This window comes from Anas platyrhynchos, chromosome 9 (genome assembly GCF_047663525.1).
Source record: "Anas platyrhynchos isolate ZD024472 breed Pekin duck chromosome 9, IASCAAS_PekinDuck_T2T, whole genome shotgun sequence".
Taxonomy (NCBI): domain Eukaryota; kingdom Metazoa; phylum Chordata; class Aves; order Anseriformes; family Anatidae; genus Anas; species Anas platyrhynchos.
In genome coordinates this window covers 22,648,831-22,665,389 of record NC_092595.1, presented here as the reverse complement: position 1 = coordinate 22,665,389, position 16,559 = coordinate 22,648,831, and the positions used below count along the sequence as shown (strand labels likewise).

The following is a 16,559-nucleotide window of genomic DNA, read 5'->3' as shown; positions in this document are numbered from 1 at the left end:
CAGTACATTTTTCTTGCATCGCTAATCTTTTCCATAAAGGCAACCACAAAGTGCATTATTGGGGACTCCAGCTAAAGCCTGTGGTGAATAGGAAATAGATTAAACACAGGTTTTCCCTTCTCTGTGCTTGCCAACGGTGATGTCAGTGGTTTTAATGATCCTTACCTCAGCTCACTGTAGCCGTCGTGCTCTCTATTAAAACACTTGTCTTCCGCACTGTTTTCATATGTTGTTAAGGAAATGCTGATGGCTGTTGATAAGAAACAATGGGGTATCCAGCTGATGACTTCAGCGCTGTAGAAGGTGCTTTCTCCTTGAAACATACTGTACTCGTTCACTGAGGAGAGAAGATTATGCCAAAAAATTAAGAACTGCTCCTTTGAGTCTAACAAAGAGCTTTTGTACTCTAAAAGTGAGGACGGGGCTTTTTGCTAGAAGTTGTGCACAGCTGAGAATTGCCTGGATCAAAGCCCTACAGGTTGGCAGTTTCCAGTGACTCTCCATCTCCATCATCTCCAGAGTTTTCCATCGCTCTCAGGGCTGCTTTCTGGGCACTTGGGGCGTTTAGACAAATCGTGGTAGTAGCAGGCGTTGTGCTCGGGTGCACAGTCCTTGTTTTAGGGAAGAGATTTGTAAAAGGAACTGGGGAATTGAAAGCAAATCATTGCAATCAGCAGTCTCGGAGGGTCCATAACATACAGTCTCATTTTTTCCTCTCACAAAATCAGAAGAAAATTTCTCCTCCTCCAGTATAGCTTGTTGTTCTGAAATCATAGAAAACGTGTAGCAGGTTTTAAACATGTGCACTGACACCCCAAGAACTGGAATAGCTTTGGATTGTTTTTTGTTTGTTTAATTAAAGTTGTAAAGGTGGGGGGTGTTCTGCTTAGGCCAAAGCAATGAGCAGTTTTTAAATGGACTTCTAGACCGTGGGAAGCAATAGGAATTCTTTAAAACAACTTCTAAAGAGAACTCCTTGATGATGCTAGTTCTTCTTACAAGATCACTGACACTTGTGCACTGGAATATCATTACGGACTAAAACAACTGAGTTTTGATCTGGTAATGCTTTCCAATTAACTTGCATCAGTTTCTTTTTCCTGCTTGATACTTCACCACCACCACCCAACATATTTTGTAGAGGGGGTACCAAGTAGGTTTCCGTGTTGTACTGAAGATGCCGGATGGAGGTGCAATGACAAGGTTGAAGACAGGGTCCGTGCCCCTGGCACACCTGCAGCTGAAGTTGGGCTGAAACACAGCGCTCTCCTGTTCACACCCTGCATGGCTCAGTTCCATCATCCCCAGTCTCAAACTCCCAGATATTTCAGCCTGCTGGGTTTTGGGTTGTTTTTTTGTTTTTTTTTTTTGTTTTCTATTCCTTTGACATGTGCTCAGGACTTCAGTATGTGAATGTCTGGGTTGCTGTAACTGTGATTATCCCCAGAACTATTTTCTTAGTGAATTCCTCTAGGAAGTGCTTTCTTTTTTGGATAGACTTGTTGTTCTTTCTTCCTTTGCTTTTCGGACTTCTCAATCCAGCAATGCTACTCACTCGCCTGTGAGTAGTGCTTGGAATACATTGACTGAAAGGGTGAGGAATTGAACTGGATGAACCATTTTGTTTTCTAGATTATATATTTCAGTTGAGATTACCTGAATGCTAGTTAAGAGATCTGATAGCTAATTGTGAAACTGCAAATTATTACTTATATATATATATACACAATTCCTTTAATACAATAAGCTCTGACGAGATGGGTACCTGTCTTCTCTATCTTGCCCTGTCCAAGCAGGGTCAGGCTGGGGCCCTGCTGGTGGTCACCAAACTCTTCCTGCAGCCCTGCTGGACCCCAGCTGGGTGTGAAACGCACCCTTCCATGCACACATCACTCCTCAATTTAATTTAAGCCATTTCTTCTTTGTCGTTAGTCTTTATTAATGCAGTATGGCATTGCTGGCTAATTTTAGGTGCAGCATAGCTGAACACTGCAAGGCTCTGCGACGGTGTACATAGATATCCTGGGAGGAACATTCCAGTAGATCACAACATGAGTGCAGAAGAAAGTTGAAAGTAAATAAGAGATCTGTGAGATAATTCTCTGGGGAGTTTTCACAGCATACCACACATCACTCGCAAGGATAGGCTTTCCTTTCACTTGAAGGACCACACAAAGTAAATTCTGTTTCTTGGGCAATTAAAGAATATAGGACAGGAGGTCTTTTCAGTTTCATACTCCAGTGTGTCTATGGGAAGCCTTTATTTGTACTGAGGAAAATACGCTATTTACATATCTTTTCAGGAGTAGTTAATATTAAATATAGAAATAGACACACGTTTATGTAAAATCTAAGTCTTGCTTCATCAGTTTTGGTGTGAAACTCCCCAGACGTAAGTGGCGGCAGTCCTCTAAGCCCCGCTCAAACAAAACCAGTATTCATTTCATGGGGGTGTTACGCAGGCCCCAGTGGGAACCGCGTCCTGCCGGGGGCTGAAGGCTCTGCCCTGGGGTTCCCAGCGGGATGCCAGACCAAAGGGCACCGGGAGCCCCGCTCCATCGTGTGGATGCAAAACGTGGCATTTGGGGGTGGCCAGGAAGCCCTACAAGGAGGCCCAGATCTTGGAGTGGGTAAAAATGCCAGCAGCAGGCTAACGGTTTGAGCTTTGCTTTTTTTTATTTTTTTTTTTTAGTCATAGGAGTTTGTCAGGGTTAATCATTATAGACATTAAATTGTTTCTGCTTAGGTGAATCTCTTGCAAATTCTACGTGTATTTCTGACTGCTTGGAGTTTTCTCGCCAACATCTGTTTGAAATGCTTTTGGGGATTCAGATGCTCCAGTACGGTTCAAATGTGAATGCCATCATTTTTCAAGGTGCTAATGTTTTCAGTTTGGATGATAATGCTTTAAACAAAACGGACAAAAACAAAACAAAATGGCAACATTAAAAAAAAAGGAGGATGGCACAGGTAGTGTGATGATTACAGCAACATTTTTTAAGTGCCCACAATGATAATTTTCTTTCTCTTTCCATTTCAGATTGATGACCTATACAACCTCAGCAAATCCTTCTTTTAACTCATGGGTATCAAGACTCTAAATGTTTCATGTTATCACAACTAGGACCTCACCTCCTCCTCCTCCTCTTCCTCTGTAAATGGGTACGATGCATCCAGTTCAGTTTGTTTACTTTACACAAACCTCAGGAGTTAGTTGACTGAGCTGCACATCCTGTGTTGTGCCAAGCAGAAGCACTGTGACACCTGGACAATGAGTCTCTCTTACTTCATCCTCTACCATAAGGACTTAGCTGGCCACAATGAACTGATGTGCCCACCACTATGTCATGGTGAGAATGGGTATTTTACTAGCACATTTACACAACTTCATTTGCTGCTGAAAACCTGTATGACAAATCATCATTGTAAATTATTACATACAAAACTTAATGTTGGTTGAAGAGTATTAAATATTTAACATAGGTTTTGATTTATACATGTACTTTTTTAATTAAAATGTAACTTTTCCTACAGCACATCTTTTTTGATGTGGAACTGAGGTATACTATATTCTGTTGTAAACAGAGTGGGAAACCTGCTTAAAACAAGGCTTCTAAGAATAGAGTTAGGGTACTATTCTTGTTTTAAGATTGTAATTCAGAAAATAATATAATACGAGTCATTGGTCCCTGGGCCTTGATTGTACAGTCATATTTACTGATACTATCAGTTGTAAGATAACCCTGATGTTGAGTTGAGTTCTTTCCAAAAGAAAAGTAATTTTGTACTCCTTGTAAAATAATAGTCTGTATTAACTACAATGAAGACAAAATTTACTGTACATGGTATTTACAAGTGTCAACTTGAATTCATCAATTGCACAGAAACTGACAAAAAAATCAGAAAAAAAAAAGAAATCAAAGTCTTCCATTGTATATATTGTAAAGAAAAGAAAAGGAAAAAAAAAACAACCAACAGGAAACCACAAAACAAAATGAACATGAAAAAAGGGTGAACTTTTCAAATTAACTCTTTCCCTGGAATGAAAATGTGGGTGTTTGTAAATTCTGGAAATCTCTTTCTATATGTAATAAACTAGATACTGTTTTATCTGCTGTAGTTTGTTTGTTTGTTTTTCTTGGTAAGCTGTCTCACATGTTTCAGATTCGCCCACCAGCTTTCTTTGACGTTGCCACTGTGTTTTTAAGAACATCTGTGGATCACCACAGTTTAAGAATAATAAAAAAAGAATATTGTAATTAGGTGTAGCAGGGAGTATGCTTCCTTGAATATTTCACTAAAATTCTTATTCAGTTTTCTGGGGAATCTTCAGGATACAGTCCTCCTTCCACTTAAGCCAGTAGGAGAATTCGCAGCAAGTGAAACCATTGGAAGCCACAGCAAGACTTCAGCGTGAGATTTTTGAAGAACAGCCTAGATGATTGTCTGGAATTCGGTGCAAGAGGAAGAGTTCTTCTGCAACTTCTCCTGTGCTTTACTCTGGGTCTATGCATATGAAATTCTTTCGTGTGTAACATTTGCAGAGCTGTAATGCTTCTGGGGACTGGAGAAACACTGAGATCCTGGATGTCAAAGCAAAATGTTGTTGAAGTGATAACTGACCATGAAGCCATGTCAGGTCCCTGTTGGTTTCCCTCTTGCTTCTGCGAAGCAGCTCGATGGATCAGGGCACGTTCAACAGGATTTTTGTTACCACAAAAAGTCAGGCACTCAGTGCACCAGCCCTCTCTGCACGATGGCTGTCAAACCCTCAAAGAAAGGATTTCTTTGCCCTGAGGTGTTTATGATGTCTGGGGTTAGGCTGAGGTTAATGCAGTGTCCTCTTCTGCCTGCAGTCTAGATGAAGGGGACATTGCACAGCTGTTTTTCACCTCGCCTTTTGCTTGGAGGCTGATCGTTCCCTTAGATTTGCTGGTTATCATTGCACATATATAACCCCTTTTTGACCTTGCCAAGTTAAAATATTCAGTTAAGAAGGATCTTACAGCTTAAAAATATTTAAAATATTTGAATCATTCCAGATCACTAGCAAAAATTGCATGAATAGTGATTCTGGCAGACCTGAGAGTGTTGTTGAATGGTTGAGACTGCAGCCTGAGATGGACCTGTGGCTACCAAGGTGCTGTCTTTGGAATCTTGGCCTTTGCTGCCAGGACAGTCTCCACCAAAACAGGCTGATACTGATTGGTAAAATGTGAGGCATTGCTCCTTGTTTATATAGGAAGGGGCAAGTTGATCCACAGGAGCTTGTCAGTTGCTCATGAAGAGCATTAATATGTGTTTTTCTAAAGAACCATGAATATGTAAGAAGGTAGCATTTGCTTCAAAAAGAAAGCCACATGCCTCAGACGAGTGCTTAAATTCGTAAGTTCCTCATTTTCATTTTATCTTATGATCCTTTTTAATGGGGTTTAGTTGCAATGTCAATCTGCATATGTTCAGAAGTAAAGTGAATAAATAATCACCCCTGTCAAACACTTTCCCCACAGCCTTCTCCATCCTAACATAAATTCTCACAGTGTTTGATTTGGTTGCTAAATATTAGCATGTGTTGATGTTAAAGTGCCTTGGATAAAACAGTGTTTTATGGCCATTGTTCTTCGCATTGTTTCAGATAACTTGCATGCTCCAGCAATAACAAAAACATTTGTTGGTACTGGAAGCTACTGTTAAATGCTAAGAGGCATTAGTGAGCACATTTAATTGAGGCGGAACTATTTTGCAATGATAGACCTATGAACACATTTTATTTATGTAGTCTATATATTTTTTAAATGTAGATATTGGCAATGGTGATTATATTGGTTGGAGAAGTGGGTGGAGGATAGTGCTGCTGTGATGGGTCCATTCATGTCATTAGTACATACTGCCACAAAAAAGTCCTTATTAATGATGTTAACATGTTGGTTTAGTGGTTATCTTTTTCTTCAGTAAAATTAAACCTGCCTGTTTAGCAAATACATTTTGATAATATTTTTAAACAAAAATAATCTGTAACCAAATGATAGTCTTGATGTTTTTTTCATAATTATTCTTACAAATTCCAGACTTTAATAAATACAATGTTATAAAGCAAACCCTTTTAAATTAAAGTACAAACTTGTCAACAATATGGTACTACCCTACCTTATCCCTTTATGTATTCTGTTGTTTTGTCTGACGCAGAAGAGATCATTTTGTTAAGTTGGAAAATGAAGAAATGGGATCTGTCCTGCATCAGCTTGTCAAACGCAGATGCTCAGGAGTTGGTTGTTTTTTTGGTTTCAGCTGGAAGTTGCTTGGTTATTATTTGTTTCTTCCTGCTTCCATTACTGGGGCAGCTTCACTCCACCCCCACCCCCCAAAAAAATCAATGCCGAATGCATTTATTAGTGCTATAGGTTGAAAATGAATGGGGTTGGAAAAATGGTTTGAAGCAGTCTGCAGGAGTGCTGGCAATGCTTATAGATGGTTTTTGTTTGTTTTGCAAGGATTGCTGTGTTAAAGCTAAATTTATTGCTGAGTTGGCACATATGTTGTCAAGCTCCAGATACATTTTCATTCTTCTAGCCTTTGATATTAACCTATTTAATTAGCATTTAAAATGTCAAGTCTTCTTTATTTTTCTTTCCTAGCAGACGTACAAGTTCAGAAAGGAAAAAGGAAACTCAGGCCACGTTTGTAGGTATATTCTAGTGCTGTTGCCTTACTTTATGCATATTTAAGAACTAAGCATCCGTGTCCATCTTTATACCAGCTGACTTTTAGCTGATGCTTTTATTCATGCCCTCTATAACACTCAAGGGCTGTGTAATGAGTAGTATGTGCTTAAATGGGTTCTATCAATTCAATATATCTTGTACTTTAGTTACGTAAGTCTACTGTGCAATAACGGAGAGTAATGCTGCAATACGAATAGCTTTCACGTTTGCTTTTGAAATGATTAGCCAAAGCTGGTACTTGGTAGGAGCTTAGTATAGCACATCAACTGTTAATTGAATCAGTCTGGATAGATGTGTAAGTGCTTTGTTCTGCAGCTTAATTCGCCTAAGCTAGTTTACCTTGAAGAAGTGATACTGAAAATAACTAATAACTTATCCTCTTAAAGTGAGAGTGAATCCTTTGCCCATCTCTTGTGTGACCTCCCACCCATCTTTGGGTGAAGCCTATGTTTTTGGCCTGCAAGCCTTGAGGCTAGTTCACTGGTGTAAAGTTACAGTATTCACACTTGTATTTATCTGCTTATTAGTAATTTCATTTTGCTACGACTTCGAAGATACCATAAATAAGCTGTTTATGAACATACTGGATGCCCATATAAAATTATCCCATCTGTAGGATGGCGAATGGAAAAAAGAGTGGAAATTGGGAAAAAAAAAGAACTTTGTAGAAAAGCTTTTTTTTTTTTTTTTTTTTCCTCTCTCTCTCTCTCTTCCCTTTGGGGGCCTCTAATATGACACTATTGCCATAAAGGATGAAATGAGAAATCTAGCTGAAATAGGGAGGACCTTGATCTGCCCCACACACTTCTTTCCAAATACATGTTCTGAAAAAGCATATATGAGAGGAAAAGGTGGAGGCTGATAAAAAAGCAGACATTATTAGAACTTCTTCATTTAAATACATTCACGTTCTACATTTGGGATTGCAGTAAGGGGATAATCAAATGTTTGTCTATGCTTGTAATGGATGGGCCTCTGGGAGGGAGAGGGAGCTTGGACACCTTGTGCCTCATAAATTGTACCAAGAGTATGTTTTCTGTATGAAGCTCTGTGCTGTTCTGATCTCCTGATCTGAATTGGTAGATGGTTTGAAAATCAGTGCTTTGCATTACCAAAATGCATGGAAGAAAAAACAAACCAACAAAAAAAGCATGGAAAAGTAACTGCTGGGAAATACCCCCAACACTGCACAACCTATGAAAAGGTTCTGTTCAGTAGGTACCTCTGGCTGCTGGGACCCCCAGCCTCCTATTTCTGCTGTATTAGGATACTTGACAGTTATATTTGGAGACTGGCAGCAAACAAATGAAATAAAACTTAGGTGCACTCTGTGGGTTAAACAAAAGGAATTCATCTTTTTGGAGAAATCAAATTAATCTGTAGGCAGATAAATGATAACGAATCAGAATGACATAATGTGTTGTGACTGGAAAAAGAAAAAATATATATTTACGCTTTTTCAGCTGCTCTCAGGCCCTGCTTGTATTTATGGAAGCACAGAGTATTTGGAGGAATGAGACCTGACTGGAGAACTTGCCTCCTGTGTTTGTAGAGGGTAGAATGTCACAGGGAAAAACTATTACAGCATCAGTGATGGCACAGAATTTATAAAAATACAGGATAACTCCTGTGACAATTTGCCAGAAACTTTTGAAAAGTTCCTCCTTACAGCTCTGTTCCTGTTTGAGAAGTCAAAGGTTTGTGGCATTTTAAGTATATTGTATGTGGTAGTCACAAAGTCAGTCTTTCTTGTATACTTTTATTTTTTTTTTTTTATTTTTAATTTAGTGTCATGAAGCAATGTTCCTGATGCAGAAGAAGGCCTAGAAATCCCGTCCTGCTGCTTAAAGCTGGCCTGTACAGGGACAGTAGTGGGAGAAGGCCTCAGGGCCCACCACCCCATTTAACTAGGAAATGATAGCCTCTATCTCTCATTTTCTTGTTTGCTTGTTTGTTTGTTTTTTAAATAACCAATTATCAATTAGACTGTGTAAAATGTCAGTTATTCTGTGAATCTTTTCTTGTCAACAAAATGTTGAAATGTCAGGGTGTTCTCAGTTTTTCCTCAACAGTGAGATTCTGCCCCTTCAGATTTATTCAGAGCAACATAGTGCTGGTTTTCCAATTCTTTGAACATTGACTGAAAAAGAAAGGATTCAGTTCTTTCTAGACTGTTTGGAAATTTGAGGAATGCAAGAGCTTGAGGACAACAGAATTTCTCACAGCCTGATTCTTTCTGCAGTCAGCTCAGGTGAGTGCAAGGCAAACTCATCTCTTTTTGTCCTCTGGCCATGTTGTCTGAAATCAACAACGAGAGGTTGGTTTTTCTTTTAAAAAGTTTACAGAAATGAGGTGACCATGGTCACAGTCTCAATCCCAAACACTACAGCCCATGGAAGGCCAAGAAGTGGTGATTATTTGTCTTTTAAATATGGATATGACTGACCTGAGAGGAAAAGGGTGTCTTCCAGCAACCTTTATGTACTCCCAAATTTTCAGTAACTTCCAGCAACCTTTATATACTCCCAAGTTTTCAGTAACTAGAATTTGATTATATTTCCTTCAGTGCAGCCTGAAGGCCCTGTGCACTGAATCTGAATGCCTTTCAGATCCTCACAGGAGGAAGCCATCGATGTCCTGCCTAGCCTGCCATTTTACCTCATCATCTGGCTTCCCTCAGCTACATGGCAGAGTAATCTCACTCATACTGCCAGTGTGCCTTTATCAGCAGCATGCTTTGCATTAATTTCAGCTGCTTCTCAGTGGGCCTGTGATGGCCATAATGCGGCCTGTTGCTGGAGCTTGCTGGCTTCCCTCAGTAACACAGCCCTCCTCCCGTCCCAACCCTCAGTGCCACCTCAGGGGCACCCCCCAGGAAAAGGTGAGCTGAAACTCTGCTCTTTCCCAAACCTGCCAGAAAAGTTTGTCTGGGCCGATTCTTTTTCAGGCTTTCTCTGTGTGAAGTGGTGTGGTAATCTGTTGGCTCATCACCAGCCTCTCAGTCATGTGGCTAATCCAGAGGGTTGTCATCTGAGGCGAAAGATGAGGGGAAGGATCTGAACATGACACATGTATGTGAAAGATCAAGACACTTCTGTCCGCTGTGTTATTTTTAAAATTAGAGCTAACAATGAGGCGTGAGCGAGCTGTTTGTTCTTACCTCCTCCTAAACACTGTATGAGTGTGGATAAACCAGTTAATTTTGTTGTCTTACTTTTTCATGTGCAAAATGAAGATGATTGTTACCTTCTTCACTGAGCTGCTAGGAGGATTAAATATAGAATAAGAACTACTCAGCTCCTGCAGTGTTGAGTAACACAAATGTAAAGAGAATACGTGAGCTTCATTGTTGCAGAACAGTAGTACTATCCAGCCCTTCATCTCTCTCCAGATTTCCACTTTAATGCTTCCTCTGTTCTTTTTAGTGTTATCTTGTTCAGTCACTTGGTTGCTGGAAGGTCTCATTCTCCATCCCAGCAGTCTCCTTCGATCTTGTGTTTCTTTTTAGCTGTTGCTCAGTCAATGTGTTCCCACCAGAACCTAAGTGTTTTGAGCCAGGTCTGCAGTTCTGCTCAAAAACCTTCTTTGTAATCTATTAATGGAAGTCACGCTTCCCCCTGATCGAGGAGAACGTACCAGCAAAGCTTTCTGGAGACATACTGTGAGTAATATCACTGAATTGACTTGGACTTAAATGACCCAGGAATTAGGAAAAGTGCGAAACTCTTAACTTGAAATTGGTCTGCTGCCACTGGGTCCTGCAACTACAGCCTCTGCGATTTTTATGAAGAGTACATGAGCTTGTAGCATTAATTTGGGGGGGGGGGGGGGGGGCGGGGACAAGACTGTTTCTCCACAGTCAAGAATTTGGTTTAAAAAGTCTCTGTCCTCTCTGTTGTCTGGCTGGGCAATTTTGTTCCTGACTAGCTAGATGCCATGATTTCATTGGAAATAAGACCTATGAAATAACAAGTGGACTAACATGTTTATTCTTATCCTCTCTTTTTCCTTTCTAAACATAATTTCATGACTACAACTTCAAACACTGTCGCACAGGTCACAATACTACTCAAAAATTGTCAACTTCCAGTGTGGATTATAGCAACCTATTAAGCTTATTCTGGCTCTAGAAGAGAAGTAACAAGAAACTAGAAGACTAATAGCTAGGTGAATTTGCTACTTTCTTTTGATGAGATCCAGAATGAACTTTGTGTTAGGAGCAGTTGTGTTCGTTCACCCAATGTGTTTGTTAACACCTCGCTAGCTGGCAGAGCAGTGAAATTGTTTCCTCATGAAACTTCCAGCCCTGTAAAATCATCACATATCCCTGATAAGCAAATAACACAGTGATAACAGTAATGTGGGTGTGTCCATCCATTTTCGTAGCAGTGTTGTTATTTACGCAAAATGGTTGTCAGGTATAACAGCAATATAAACTGATGCCAAATAGGTTAGCTCTTTCAAGCAGAGCTGTGATGAACATCACAGCTTTGAGAGTTCACTGTTTTGTTTGGTTGTTGTTTGCTTAGTGTATTTTTGCTACTTAGTACCTTTGTGTGTGTGTGTGCAGGGTTGAAAGCACTTTCAGATGCTTGTCAGTGAAGAATCTATGATTGATCACATCACAGTAGACATTCAGATAGGTGCTCTCTAATAAATTCATACTTGATCTTTATGTAGACACTTAATGTGTCACTTTGCAGAAATCAGCAGCTCTTCTAGCTCCAGGGATGGCCAGAAGTTATTTTGGGAAATTACTGGAAGTACACTCTCAGTCTGAAAATAGTTCAAGCCAATTCTCAAAGAGTTGAGACATGAATGACATACAATTCACATAGGTAACTGTCATTAGATATAATACTGCCCTAAAAAAAAAAATACTTCAATAGCTATAATGAGAAGGAAACCAGAAAGAAAACTCAATAAAGGAAATAAATTACAGGTCCAATGTACTCAAATTCCTCCTTTGTCATCTTTGCCTATTTTGTTGCTTTCAGTATGTCTGCACATTTATTTATTTATTTATTTATTTAAGGTAAATTTACCCAACAAACAAGTCAGGTTTCTTATGTCTATCACTTACATTCTTGGTTTGTAATGTTGACAAAGCAAATTTAGATTTATGACTATCTTTGATTTAACGGCCTTAGTGTTCTTCTGTAATTCCATTTTTAATATACCTATTTGGTGCTATAGCTGTACTACAATACTCTTAGTTAAATTGTTACCTCTCAACTAAATTCTCTCTCCAAGTGTAAGACTGTGCACATTTTCATTGATCATGTATGTTTCATGATCAAAATATTCAAAAACAAAACCCTCCAGAAACAGGTTTTGCACAGAACTCTCCCGTGCTTCTGCAGAGGAGAAAGGTCATGAGGGTTAAACTGTCAATGCTGATTTTGCTGCAGTAAATACAGAGCTTCCATGTGATCACAACTTTAAACTCCTTCTACAACTTTGTCACTGCCAAAATTAATCAGGGTAATGTATGGCAGTGAACTGAAATATGTGAACATGATACGGTATCCTGACTTCTTAAAGCAGGAAAAAAACATTCATTTTTTCAGAGTAAGCTGAGTTAAAAGAAGATAATTCTCTAGACCAGCAGCTTATATTGAAAATAATTATACCATATGAAGTAATCTAAGACACTGGTGTTTGTATGTTGTTTAAATAGAGTAGCTAGCAGTGAGGCTGCTTAAACAATGGAGGGAGTTTGGTGTTGATATGGTGGGTTTACGTGGCAAAGTTTTGGTAGCAGGGGGCCATAGGGGTGGTTTCTGTGCGAAAGATCTAGAAGCTGCCTCATGTTTGGGAAGGGCCCTATTGTTTTCCAGAGCTGAGCCAATAAGCGATGTTGTAAACCCACTACAGTTGTGAGGGTTCTTTTTTTGGGGGCGAGGGGAAAGGAGCGGTTCCCTGCCGGTGTTTTAGGTAACGGGAACTGCGCGTGGGCTTGTGTGGGAGAACATCACGCTCTGCTCCATAAACCAGTGCCACGAGGCACAAAGCAATAATACTCCTGGTATTATTATTGGTCACTCAATCCCCTGGTTTAGAGCCAGTTTAGGGAGTGGAGAGTAGAGGCAACAGTTCCCCAAATCAGCAGAATTCAGCTGAGCTGGAAGTTAGGCAGTAGTCTCAAGATCACAGCCGTGATCTTTGCCCACGGACACTGCATGACCAGCACGAAGCTTGGCTGCTGACCTGAAGCCGCTTGGCACCAGACGTCGCTCCTCTCTGCACCGGCCTTGCCTGACCCCGCGCAGCACTCGAGGCCTGCGGAGCAAGGTGCACCTCGCTGGCAGGGGGCTCAGCCCGTGGTCACCAGTGTCTGCAGCCCTCCCTGTGGAGCATCTCCAGTGCTGTGAGGGCTCTGCCAGCCCAGGGTGCAGCTGCACCCAGCCCATCTCCAGCAGTGGGAAGCCACGCGTGTGCTAGCAACCACTCACCCCAATGGGGGAAGTTATGGGGCCATTGTTCAGGTGTACAGTGGCAACATACCTGACTAAAACAAATGAGCCTTTGGCTGTGAGCACCTGAATGCCTGCCTTGGCCACAGTAGCAGACAGAACATGTCATGACTAAGTAAATTCCTGCAGCCCACACAGTCAAAGTGGTCCTCTTCTGGTTTTATAATTTATGAATATGTCGCTGGGAATAAACACAGGGCTTGTGTGCTCCAGGCAGTGTTTAAGGCTGTATATTGCTCTTGTTTCACTGCATAACAAAATCCCCGCCACAGATGGCAGCAAGGCCAGAGACAAAGCTTATAATGAATTGGTGTTAATCTTTTTTTTCCCCACATACAGTTAGGGTTTTGTAAACATTTTTGTGTTCGTATCTTCTCGTCTATACAGAATCCCTGCATCCTCTGCACCTGTGTGGAAAATCTACAGCTGCTCTTCGAGTGACGTGACCTAGATTTTAAAACAAAAACTGCCCAGGAGGCTTTCAGCTGTAGCCTTACATTTTCACTGGAACTGAACTTTCCAAAAGTACGTTGGCCTTGATAAAGTTCTGGAACGGGTGAGCTGAGGAGGGAATTCTTGCAATTCAACCCTGGCTTTCAAATCCAGCTAGTGTAATTACAGTTTTGCTACTGGCCAGTAGCGCTGCTCTGGATAGCATCAAAGCATTCTTGTAAAACATTTTGAACTACTCCCAGTGACCACTTCTGTGGTCAGTATATAGTAACTTCTGAGCACATATTAAACTGTGCCTTGTCCAAAGAGTTGTGCAGTTGCTATAGGCAGCCACCAGCACAGATCTGCGTGAATTAGCCACGTACCAAAATGACCAGGTAATTGTGAAGAACAAATAATTTGAGTAGCTGGGCATCGAGGCGTTCATTGCATAACTGCACTTCAAACACTGTCTGGAGTCAGTGGCAGCTTCCCAGGCAAGATCTATCATATCGGCTCCTGCATCTGGAACGGGCTATATCAAAAGCTTTAGCAAATCTATGCCTACAGAAATGCAATTTGACTTTAATCAATTGTATTATTAAAGAGGAAAATGTAAATAAAAGCTTTAAGACTGCAGAAAGGAAAAATGTAATTTGTAGGAAGCTTATTAATTTATTTATAAAGTGCTTTTTTTCCAGTCTCTTGGCAGAGGGCAGCTTATTTAGAGAACCTGACTGGCCAGTAGTAGAAGACAGCATCCATAGCAGCGGTGTTTCTCTGTGTGAAGGTTAGTGAAAATTGCTTGTATTTATTTTCTTCTTTCTCAAAGGAAATACACTATGGCCATCCAAAGGAAAATAAAAAGAAGAAAAAAATGAACTATATGGTTGTGTAGTAGATAAGGAAGGACACACTGGGAGAAGAATCAGAAAGTGACTGTCTATCAAAATGTGTGTGTATCAATCTGTGTGTAAAAACAACAAATGTACAAACAGCACCTATTGCAAGCTAACCAACAGTCACAAATCATCCTTGAAAAATCTATTTTTGTCCCCCAACAGCCTTAACATCTGTATTAAGTAGGCATTTATTCATTATTGGATTACATAGTGAATTACAAGTCGTGTTTTTTGTATGGGATTCAGGTTATGGCTTGCTTTGTATTGCAGTTGTGATGCACATGTTGTAGCAGATGTTTTTAAAGAGGAGTATCTGTTGGAGGAAACGTTGAATTATTTGTGTTTTAAATGTGTAAAATATTCACTCAGGACTCAATTTCATTAACAGACACATTTCTATGAGATTGGTGTATGGCTCAGCAGTTTCTGTTGAAGCAAGGGAAGTTTGGAATTGTTTTCCTGAAGGTGATAGTCATCCTGGATCTCTGTCAGTGTAAATGCAGTCAGTATATGATTCAGGCTACTCAGTAAATTAGACAATCCTTTTGTATTGCTGCTAGGTTTGAGGGCTCTCTCTTCTGGAAGAAGACAAATACACAGATAAATCTACCTACCTATTTAGATGATACCTGAAGAATTTCTCTGAAATGCTTGTGTAATATTTTGGGTATATGTGCAATACAAATGACTGGCATAGAGAAGGAAATAAATTGAGGCCAAATGTTTACGTTACCTGTTGTCATTGCATATTAATTGCAGTTCATACTTATAATACTGTATGTAATGAAAGAAATGAAATAATGAAATTTCCCATAAAGTATGTAAGGTTACCATAGTCGTCAGTCAGCCTATTCTGATAATGCTGTGGAGCTAAGCATCAATTTTCAAATGCTCTCCTCTTCCTACTTTTCCTATCAGCTTGCTGCTGCTATTCCTAACTCCTAAGCAGACAGCATTTGGGTTGGAGGAAGCTGAAAAGGAGGTATTTCATGTCTGTGTTTCTCATTGAGGACAGTTTAAAAGCTGGAGAGATACATCTGAACGTTTGTGCAAAAATGCAACTAATACAAACCTATGAGTTTTCCAATGAAGTATTATTTTTAAAACAGGTGAATTTTTTACAAGGTCATTAGCAATTGCTTCAATGTGACAGACATAGAAAGAGTCTTTATTATTTATTTCCAGATGTTAGAATTGGCCTGATTTCCCTAAGTGTGAGGCAGTGACAGATAGTCTTCTCCATTGGGAACAGAGGTTGTGCAGCATTTCTGAGAACCAAGCCACTTGCTGCTACTTCTGCACTCCTGAAATTAACTTCTTAAGGCATTCAGAACTATAAAAAGTGATTTATATCATTCTCTGATATTGTGAATTATTTGTAAAACCTTTGTATTTTCGGGAAAAATAGAGCCATTCTTATGACATCATTAAAGAGCAACAGACCTAAAACTAAACAAAACAAAAAATCACACTTGGGTAAGCTATCATGCATCATTTTGGGGTTTAAATCTTTCTTCTTTGCATTTTATTAGGATTTGCACTGCTTTTTCTGTTCTTTTCTGTTCAAAGGAGATAGTGCTGATAAAGAAATAGCTCTCTTTTCCTGCTTGGTATGAACTCTAGCCTTTAAGTTGATAAACTACATAACATACACGTGTATGCATGCACATAAATAGGTTTTTAGAAAGAGAGAGAGGTGAATGCTGTGAGAACCACCTCAACAACTTTATGAACTTCAGTGCTGACTGCTCCGAAGAGTTATGATCCTTCTGTTTAATGGTGAGCATTGCTGTAGGGTCATATTACTATTCTTTCTGCCGTATATATTTGCTTTCCTTCTTGCAATAAAAAGAACCCTTGCTTTTATTGTAGGCATTTCCAATTTGCAACAGATCAGCAACCCAGTGTTGTTTCTTTGTCAAGGCAAGGCCCTCAGTACCTGTCCTTTATGGGGCTTTCCAGGTGATTTACTAGCTATGACTTTCCCTTCGCACAACATCTGAAATTTCATCAAAATAATTTGGAAC

The 16,559-nt window shown here is 39.9% G+C and overlaps 1 protein-coding gene across 3 annotated transcripts in view; it reads left to right on the top strand.

Moving 5' to 3' along the window:
* IRS1 (insulin receptor substrate 1) overlaps nucleotides 1–4,110 on the top strand; it is a 51,409-nt gene extending 47,299 nt beyond the window's left edge. For all 3 annotated transcript variants that reach the window (XR_011811260.1, XR_011811261.1, XM_027464005.3), the window contains one exon: nucleotides 3,041–4,110. The gene's annotated coding sequence lies outside the window, so the exon portion shown is untranslated. The remainder of the gene's footprint in view (nucleotides 1–3,040) is intronic.
* The last annotated feature ends 12,449 nt before the right edge of the window (nucleotides 4,111–16,559 follow it).